The sequence below is a fragment of the Macrosteles quadrilineatus genome, unplaced genomic scaffold (assembly GCF_028750875.1).
Source record: "Macrosteles quadrilineatus isolate MER2022 unplaced genomic scaffold, UCM_ALF_1.0 Scaffold_1__1_contigs__length_201487025, whole genome shotgun sequence".
Taxonomy (NCBI): domain Eukaryota; kingdom Metazoa; phylum Arthropoda; class Insecta; order Hemiptera; family Cicadellidae; genus Macrosteles; species Macrosteles quadrilineatus.
In genome coordinates this window covers 52243496-52254860 of record NW_026542594.1, presented here as the reverse complement: position 1 = coordinate 52254860, position 11365 = coordinate 52243496, and positions in this window count along the sequence as shown.

The window sequence follows — 11365 nt, the reverse complement described above, 5'->3', positions numbered from 1 at the left end:
TGGCGGTGTAAAATGCTCCTGTTTTGACTTGTGGTCAGGTCGGAAATTTATGGAGTTATTTCGTACTGAAGGAGTAGATTGATTGTGTTTAGTCTCGTTGCAAAGATTTGGTGTAATGGTGTAGACTTCTGATTGTAGCGGTGGGGTAGAGCACTCCTCGACGTAGTCAGACCCGTTGTAATTACTAAAGTTCATAAATGGTAAATATTGTCCATGCTCCTTTAAGAATATCCCCCTTGTTTGTTGATGTTCAAATATTAGATTCCAATCTAAATGATCTTTGTAGTTTTCGATAAAACTTTCAGAAAGGTTTTGATATTTACAAATTTCCTTCCAACAGCAGTTGTTGAAAGTAGGAATCATCTCTACGAGTATTTCTTCTGAGAACCGTTGTCTTTTTAAAACGTGAAACCAATTCACCCTATGAAAGTACATCCTCAACATTTCTATAGTGAAAATGTAGTGCAAAGAAAGAAGTTCCCAGTCCATAAACGTGTCGAAACGTTGCACAAAACTATCGGATAACACTCCGTGAGGAAATCGAGGTTCTTGTGAGATTAAACTCCAAGCACTCACGTTGGTACCCACCTTGTTATCGCGAACCTTAGAGTGTGCAAACTGAATGCTGGAAAACTGTGGCAACCCTTTTATGTGATTGTAACAAACTTAGGTGTAGTGATGTTTGCAGATTTAAATTTGAAAATTTAAACCTAGAGATATTTTTTTGTTATTCAGGTGATCTTGTTTTTATATGGTTTGAGAACCAAAGCTAGCTCATTAAGTAAACGTGTGATGTTACTTCTGTTTAAGCCAATGCTACAACAAACACAAGTATCGGGACCACAAGTTGCATCATCCTTTGACCATGGACATTCATTGTAATGTTCACCATATTTGGACTTTGTTTTTGCTGACAAACCATGCCTATCTATTTTTCTCTGGATTTCAATAATGTTTTTGATTATTCTTTCGAACTTCAGTACAGCTTCTAAATTCCAACTCACCAACCCTAGTGCAGGATGTGTTAAAACTCGATACAATTCGTTGTTCATGATGGGTTTCCTTTAGCTGGTTCTACTTCAGACTGATGAGCGACCGATGTTACACCCCCCTTTTATGTTGTAAAGTTCAAGGTCATCCAAATTTGTTAAAAAAATAACAGCATATCGGTATCAAAACAAATACCGATATGCTGTTTTTTTACTCTTTATTTATTTATTAAATCTTTTACAAAAGTACATTCTACAAACAGAACTTAAATCTAAGGACGTTGTGACATGTGAAGAGATAATTCTGTAGAGTTGTTTCCGCTTGATCCACGAGACACCAGGTACAGGGATCCGGGTTCGATGCTTCTCAGATCTTCATTTTGTAGTAGATGTACAAATCGTTTAGGTAGAAATACTTGAAACTTCGGTTCATCCCCCGAAGTAAATGGTGCATCACTTAAAGAAACCACGATGGCATCCCCGATGGAAGTGTCAATCTTCTTGATATTGTGAATTGTATAATGTTTGTTTTCTTTTAGTTCTGAACACTTTTTAGTAAGTAAACAGTTTGATTTGGACTGTGCGTTGAATTGATCAACAAACGTTTGTAGGAAATGTGAACTCATGATTTATTTAGTTCGTCGTTGTTGCTAGCTTGGAGTCTCGAGTAATACTCATGCATTGTCAAGGTTTGCTCTTCGTATTTATACCCATCGCTACCCCCACCACTTCTCATTGGCTCCAAAAAAGCTGCTAATCGGTATACATTTTTCAATGCGCACTGTGATTGTGTATGTTGTTTGTTTTTTACTAGTCGACATATATTTTCCAACTTGGGAGATTCGAAATTTTTATCCAATATCACGTCGTAAACTTGCCGAGTCGTATATGCTTGTATCCAATTACGTTTTTCTAATCCTCTTGTGTATACAGTTGTAAACTCATTACAAAAATGATACATAATATTTTCGAGACTCTTGTAGTTTGTAAACCCTTCACACCAATCGATACTATGGAAGTATCTCGTAGTCCATTTATTGGTTCTTTTCGTTTTGCTGTTGAGATTGTTAAATGCGAATGGAGGTTCAAATAGAAATGGAAAGACAATTCCTGTATTTAAATCTAGGAATACTAGTTCCTTTATGGTATATTCATTTTTGTTTCCTCGAAAAGCTTGAAATTCCACTACACAAGGTTTTTCTTGAATCTCTTCAACTCTGTCAGCGAAGGAAATCTTCCTCTCCATATCGTTTTAAGATAACAACTGGTTTCCACACCACGGTAGATCCCTTTTTTATAGATCAGGCCGTACAGTTGTCAGCGCGTTGGTGTATATTTAACGTGGGCACCTTCCCCCCAGTAGGCCTACCCCACGTGATGTTAACATATTTGTTGTCCTGTTTACATCGGCTACAGCTTATCTGTTGTTTCCTTTTTTATTTCTTCTATTTTTCTCCGTCTTGCAAATTCATTACACCTTTAACATCACTCGTCTGTTCTGCTACTGTTGAAATTGTTTCGTGGTTTTCCTCCTTCACTTGTTCCTCCGTTACACTCACAGAACTAGATCCTTCTATCTTTTCTTCGTCGATGTTTTCCCTCTGTTCCAACGCGTTAACTTGTCTCCACATTTCCACCTCTTCAGGTATCCGGTTGAAAATCGATGTATCCACAGGTCCATGCAATATCTGAACGTCTGGTTGTTTTTCCATCGTTTCCACTAAGTAATCTTTCACGACAGGGGAAGAAAAAACTAGCTGCCTCATGTATCTTGTTATCGATGATGCAGCACAACTCAATAAATAAAATTCAGAATTGGTAAGTAAAATTCTTTCATCGTGTTTGGTTAGCTCCCTAAATCTAACTTGCTGCTCCCCTCGCTGTTTAACAACATCTATCTCGATGTCGCAGTCTGAGAGCCTGATTGCAGTTTTTCTTCCAAACAGATTGTTCTCCAAATAACATTCTATCAAATGCAAATGTTTAATAAACGATTCCCAAGCATTTTCCGAAAACAACAAAGTTTTAACACCATGGTTCAATAGCACTGTTGGAGAATAATCCAACGGTTTGTACATACCGATAGATATAATTTTTGTCATACATCTTGAAACTGGATATGATATACGAAGAAATACTTCTATCAACTTGTGTAGTGGCATTTCCTCTTCTTGTTTCCTCTTCCTTTTTCCGATTACCTTCGTTACGATGTTAGAGTTTACATCATTTTCTGTACTTGATTCTTCTTCGTTAAAAGATAAGAATTCAGATACTGCTTCTTTACATTGGTTTTTGTTTTTTTTCATCTTTTAATAACATTGTTGTTGTTGTATCCGTTGCACACTGCGATGATCCCATCTTTGAAAGCGATGTTTTCCGTACTGAGAGTATGGATAAACTGAAGCTTTCCTATTACTCTGAGTTTTATTTATACACTCCCACAACGAGTGTTTCCATCTACAACACTACTTTTACAATTCCTTTTAGAGGTGTGTATGTTACAGTCTTATCATGCAGAATCAAACAATAAGCGGATATTCCTTCGTTTGTATTTTCATTCAACTCCAATTACAACTTTATATCCACGCTTGAAGATTTTACAGATTAATTTTGTTTGGAACAATCTATAACCATGACTGGAGCTTTTGAGACACCTAATTTGTTAGAGATCTTCTTCACTATCCACCACTACGGTCTTAAATTTTGATAGATTTTTTCTTTGTTCACCATCATACAAAGGTGTGATATAGCGTTTTTCCTCATTCCAAACAAACTTTGATCCCATGTGTGTTATAATCTTTCCACCAACGCGATATACGTGTGTGCGAAACTTGTAATCTCCACCACGATATGTTGCAAATCCACTCATACTTGTAGCTTTTGCTATTATTACAGGTTTTGAAGGACTATTTACAACCAAATCAAATTCAACATCACCACATTTAAATATATCCTTTTCAAAATCATATGTCAATGTTTGACTGACAGTGCTTACATCATCTTTGTTAATACCTTTGGCCACATGAGTAATTCTTTTATTTTCACCATCGTAGCAACATCCTTCTGGAGGAAAAACAGCTTCCTTGACTTCTTTTACTGTTAACTTAAGGTCATTATTGGAGGATTTCAAGTTTTCAGTTAATGTTGAAAAGCCATTACTCATTTCCTGCAGTTTTTCCAACTTTTTATTTAGGTCGCTAAGTCTTTCTTCCAATCCTTTCAATTCCAGTTTATTAATATAGTAACGGGTTAAATAACCTCTTGTTACTGCTTGACGTGCGGTTTCAGGATCCGACGAAACCCTAAACCGTTTAGTATCTTCATCGTCATAATCTTCGTATTCATCTTCCAAATCTTTTCTTTCTCGTTTTTGGGTGTACAGAGAGTGACCAAACTTATCAATAATGTGATGTTTTATCATTGGAGATGTTTACTGTAGAGTATATGTAAACCAAATAAGTATAATCCGAGAACCTAGCAATACTTATACTCCAATAAAAATATTGGGCGGATAAGAATGATTTTTCTACTTTAGCTATTTTTAATAAGTGTTTACTTAATCTTGTTCAAATGAAGACAAACTGTTATTCTCTCGTTTCTAAAATCAACCAGTCTGTTATCTTGATCCATAATTTTGAGCGTAATATTACTAATTGTCTGGGTTGTTAATGGCAAGTAAATCACAGGATTAGGTATTTCAACTAGTTTATAGCCGGGTGGTACAGCAGGAAAGAATTGATAAATCACATGAGAATGTTCGTTGTTTAGATATGAGCCTGTCGTCACATTACAAATAACTCTTATTGTGCTTACCTTAAAAATGTCTACAATGTTTTCAGAATAATAACTGATTCCAGGTTTAGCTACAATATTTCCAAATCCTAAAAGTTTTCCAATTGAATTAGGCATAGAAAAATCTACTTCCACAGTACATTTGATCATTGATTGAAGAGTATTGTTGTTAGTTCCTAGTTGAATGTAGTATTTCTTTTCCTTTGTTGTTATTTTGTGAAACTTCTCTTGTATGTAATCTCTTATATCCTGCACCTCGTATGCACCTTTTGGAATAGTAATCACTTTATCACCATCAAAATGAAATTGGTTTTTGTTTCATCAACGTTTGGTATTGAGTTGTACGATTCAAAACTAAGAAGACCCATTTCATATTCATCAATATTTCCTATTTCAATAGGTGGGAAATAATTTACGGAGAGCACTGAGCTCCTACCTGAAAGTGTCAGTGTCTTGGACATAACTGATGACTAATAAGCATAACAATATTTATTTATAGATGGCTAGTGCTTTTACTAAAAAAATGAAACATAAATTACCACAGATCAACGTATCATCTAGTGGTTGTTGTCTATAATATTATAAAATACGTTCTTGACTGGTTTAAAGTATTTAGAAATATTTTCGAAGTTCCTTTGAAGTTACTGATAATTCTGCTGCTTTTTACATTCAACATTGTTATTTATAGCAAACAATGAGTGCACTCTATAATAGTTTTAATATTGTTTATTAACTTAGACTATATACATGCTGTTATTTTTACAACATTTCTCAATTTTAAGCAATTATCCTCCGATTACGTAGTTTATCAACTAAAGCTACTCATTCGTTTTCCAAAAAAGTATCATCGGCTTCCATAGCTTCATGTATTAATCGCATTAAGTTAATTAATTTGTTTGCATTGTTGTATTATATATTATGTTAGTGTTAGAAGACTCTTTTAAATAATCCTTCTCCAGAACGAGTTAAAGTCCGGTATCCTCTTTTCTTTTTTCTTCTATAAATTGGATCAATATCGACTTATTACATTGTTCTTCGTTTAACTCTTCTGACTTCTGATGTAAACATTCCAGAAATGATATTTGTGTATTTTACAGATCTATTCCTAAGTATTGATAAATTTGAGTTGTATGCTTTTTCTGTGAAGGTTTGTTCTACTACAGATATTCTTAAACAAAACTAAAAGACGAAAAATAGATTTTATAGGAAATAGCCGAAACAATTATTATAATAAAGATTTAGTCTGTTGTAGCTACCCTTTAAATTCTGAACAAAATAGTAGAACCTTTGATTATACGGGGTGTTTTTTTAAGTGTGCCACCATTGGTATCTCAGTAACTAATGATTTTACAGCAAACTTTAAATGGGGAAGATTCCCTTGTTTTTAAAGAGATTCAAAAATTATTTAATAATATTTTTTGTAAATGGTCACCATTTTCCAATATGGCGGTCAACTTTGAAATTTCTTATAGGACACCCCCCTAAATTTGATCATTTCTTCGGATAGAACACGCAATTTAAAAACTTTATCATTATTGACATTTTTTCGATAAACCCACTTGTTTAGGAGTTTAAGCCTATGGAACAATAACTTCCGATGTACATTTTACATCATGTAGCTCCTAAACAAGTAGGTTTGTAGCGAAAATGCGAAGTGTAAGTAAGTCAAATAAGTCCTAAAACTGCACCCACATTCCATAAAGACCATAAAAAACGTTAAAAATATTCATTCTATTATTTCAAAAATGGCGACCATTTTTCCAAAACGGTGACAAACTTAAAAAGTGGAAAACTGTGTGTATTTTATGGTCTTATGTATTTTATGTATAGCATTAACTAATGTTATATGGTCAATGGTAGAACATCCATTCCTGTAACAATTACGGTCCATAAACTATTGTAACTTAAATTATTATTTTCCTATAAAACTACATGAAATAAAAACAAAAAATGGATTTGATAAAAACCGTTTATGTTTGAATTACTACATTTGTGATCCTTATGGTATTTAAACAACATGGTGCAACTCCAACATAGTCGCTAGATATCGATGTAATCGGTAGCAAAACGTATGTATATTTAAAAGAATAACTTTATACAAACTGTTGACATTTTGTTTTTAAGACGCAAGAACCACAAAATGATCTATTCTCCACTCTGTATTTTTTTTTTAGTCTAGTGTTTTCATAAAATTTATTCAGACGGTTTCGAAAGCAATAAAACAAAAACTATAATATTAGTCAATGTAAATAGTTCAATTTATTGGTAAAACTGTTTCGACCTTTTTAGGTCTCTTCAGGTGGAGATAGACAAACAGCTTAAATATATAAATTGTAAACTGCGTAAAATATTGGAAGTTTACAATTTAACATTTAACAGCTGTAAAATGTCACTCACACGACAGTTTTTTTGTTGTTTTTTTGTGTTTTTTGTGTTTTTTTTTTAATGTAATTGCGAACATAAACCAACAAATGATCTATTACCCGCTCTGCGTTCTTTTCGCTTTAACTTTAGTATCAGTTTTAATCATCATCTACAGTTAAGGATAACACTCCTATGAGTCCAGCATTGACAGTATCGATCATAAAAGTTTGGTATTCCATTAAATCCTCTCGGAGAGACGCATTATATATTCGATCTTCGAATATCGGGGATAATGTTTCTTCACTAAAAATGCCAAATCGAAATATGCATCCAAAAAAAGGAGAACCATGGACTGCCAGGTCAAAGAAACTCTCACATACACCATCCATATTGTAAATCATCTTGTTGATCTGCATTGTAGGTGTAGGTGCCGAAGGGAGAATGATATCATACAGTTTAAGCTGTGCTTTTATACGTAACAGTGGAAGAGAAGGGGGTTGAGAGGAAAATGGGGGGGGGGATTAATAGGTATATATGTTATGCAATTGGACGCAACAAGTTTTGCAACGTTTGATGATTTTTAATGCGTTTTACCACAGCTTTAAACTGTTTTAAAAATATTTTTCCATTCCCGTATACGTACATTTTATTTGTAATTCAAAAATGGTGTGGTTTAAATAAATATTCTATAAGAAATGTACAACTAAATTTTTTAGGTTCTAATTCTATTTCTATCATCACTCAAAGAATACAAAACCAATACTTGCTAAGCATTTTTGCTGCCATGTCAAAAGTAAAAACCCAAATCTTTAATTAAAATACCATCCTATAAAAAAATATAGGTTAAACGTTAATCCAGTATAATAATTCAATGCTTCACTAGAATTGTGATGTCAGTTAACAAAACCTGTATGACAATTATTAGTTATAACATTTTTTTAATTAGATGACATACATCTGTCATTAGACCTTAAATGGTGAATGTAGTTTGGATTACTTAAATGTTATTTGTTCCTTTACTACATAAATAGATTCTAGGTCAAGAATAGATTACTGGTCAAAATAGATTCAAACCAGACTAAAAAATGTTGACTGAATGAGGTGGATCCATAACACGAACCACGGTGTTCCATCATTCGGTTAAAATTGCACTTACTTTTGCTGCATTTTACTTATTTTTATCATGGATATACAAGTTATAAATGCTGCAGCAGCAAATGATTATTACTGTTAAAACAGCAAAAGAAAGTTCGACCAATGTCTCTTAATAATGAATTAAAAAATTGGTTAGTTTTTAAATTACCTATCTTAATACAAAATTTAAATAAGAATAGCAAACTCTTTCTGCAATATGAAACACTTGTTTTGAGTAGACATGACGGTGTGATTGATATACATTAAAGTATCACTCTATTAAATATAGACCCTCTCCACTAATAATTACTATTTATAACATACAAATCTATTAATTAGAAGTAACATCAAATGTTGCATTTGTACTTACTCCTGATGTTAGTAAAAATTAATAATAACAAATTTAAATGTTTCTTAAAAAATAGAAAAAAATAAGATAAAATATATATGATTAGTCAACTTTTATAGATTAATTTATTGGTAAAAACTGTTTCGACCTTTTTAGGTCTCTTCAGGTGGAGATAGACAAACAGCTAAATATATAAATTGTAAACTGCGTAAAATATTGGAAGTTTACAATTTAACATTTAACAGCTGTAAAATGTCACTCACACGACAGTTTTTTTTTTGTTTTTTTGTGTTTTTTGTGTTTTTTTATTTTTTTGTTTTTTTTTGTTTTTTTCAACAAATGTAATCTTATTTTTTTTATTTACAATGATGTGAACTCAAAGCGTTGTTTCTCAAAGTTATATTTAAATTTACAATTAATAATGTTTTTTGGCACAGCAAGAGATTTAGGACGCTTTACTAAGATGATTTCGTTATTGGTTTCTGTCTGCAATTTTAGATTGTTGTCTTGGTCAAATCCAAGAAACTTGTACACTAAATTTTTGATTAGTTTGTGCATTTTCTTTATTTTTTTAGGTTGAGATTTTTTCAATTTTTCAAAAGAATCAATTTTGTTTTCTAGTTCCTCGATTTTCTTTTTCAGACTGTCAAAAGTTGTTTATTCATCTTTCTCTTTTGACAAAAGATGGTCAATCTTACTGTGCAACTCTTGTGTTGCTATCTGTAAATGACGAACGTTTTCGTTACTCACTCTTGAGGTTGGTTTTTCCTTCTTTTCTTTTTTTGTGTGTATGGTACAGAATTCTCCTCTCGTAAAAATTTAGCATCTTTCACCTTTCTTAGGTTTTTTCACATAGATGTATTTACAAAGATTTTTTGTTGGTTGAGGGGAAATTACAATAATTTTTCTTCTTTCTTCTACCGGTTTATCTTTTTTTGAAATTTTATGTGCTTTTTGTTTAGCCCTTTCATTTGTGGATTTAACTTCATCTTCATCTTCAGAAGATGATGATAAAACGAACTCATTACTTGTAAATTTGGATTTCTTTTTATATGATGGTTTTTCTTCTTCTATAGTTACTGCTTTCTCAACAATAATATCAAGTAAATTTTGCACTGATGTGCTAGTTTCTACATCACTAACCTCTAAATCTTCTTCTAATTGAGTTTTCTTCTTTTTAGGAATTGATTCTTCAGCTTGTTCTTGTTGCCTCTTCATTGGTGCTAAAACAGGCCTGGGCAATGTTCTTTTTCTAAGGCATGGGTCTTCATCCATTTTTATCGAAACGGAACGCTCTGAAACACAGCACACAATGACAAGAGAGCTACCTATGCTGTGTTATATATGATTCCCTCACTTCCCCCACCCTCAACGCAAAGTGTTTTTTATACAATGTAAGGATTAAAACTCACATTTTTCAGAAATCATTGTTTATCAAAACATTAGAATTAACTTAACTTATTAACTTATGTAATAGTTTAGTTTATCATTATGTGTTTCTTTTGTCTATAAAATGAATTTAGGTCAAGGTCACTCCAGACATAAAAAAATAAAACCCGAATGAGGTGGATCCGTAACACAAACCACCGTGGTCCTCATTCGGGTTAAAAGTATTCTTACTTTTGCTGATTTTAACTTTATTTTAAATGATAATATAATACAAAAAATGGTGCACCAGAAAATGTTAATTAACAGCAAAAGAAAGATTACTCAGTGCCCCTAAAAGACTGATATAATTTACTGTAACAGTCGTTTAGTTTTTATTTGTACTGTTTATAGTACAGAAAGCTGTTAATTGCTGTATATTTATACTGTACAGAAAGCTGCTAATTGCTGCATATTTATACTTTGTCGTACGGTTTATACTTTGATACACATCAGGATTCCAACGAAACAGCGTGGTTCAATTATGCACGTAATCCGAACTAATAAATTAAACTTCAAACCCAAAAAAGAAATGTAACAAAAACGGTTTCATCCCAACTCCCTCCATTAATAAACATTTTGTTATAATAACATAGACAAGTAAGTAATCCAGTTTTATATTGAGTGTTGATTCCTTAAATAGGTCAAGGCCATAAGTAAATTAAAAAAAAACCCAAAGCCTAGTGCATAACTATATTGTTTTACCATGCATGAGAAAAACACGGAGTAAAGAAACAAACTACTAAAGCCAAGTACTAAAAAGCCAAGTGCACAACTATATTCTTTTAACATGCGTAAAAGTAATAAAGGAGAAACAAACTATGATAGCCTACTACAAAAATCAATTGCTCTATCATGCAAAGAATAAGACAGGATGAGAGGCTGGTATGGTTGGTATATGTATTTTTAATTTATTTTAATTTGTCTTGCAACAATCAACTGGCCAATGAAAACACTAAGGTTTCCAATCCTCTGAGATATATGTAAGAATGATCAAACATTATGATTTTTAAAACAGAATTTGAAAATTTACTTATACCGGTAAATTAGTTTAACACATTGCAATAATTTGTTTTGCGTCTATCCACTGGGTAATGCCTACTGCTTGAGAGTTTCGTACCACGGGGATATAAGCAAATATTGCAACTCGTCTTGCGTCTATCCACTGGGTAATGCCCACTGCTTAAGAGTTTCGTACCACGGGGATATAAGCAAATATTGCAACTCGTCTTGCGTCTATCCACTGGGTAATGCCCACTGCTTAAGAGTTTCGTACCACGGGGATATAAGCAAATATTGCAACTAATTTATA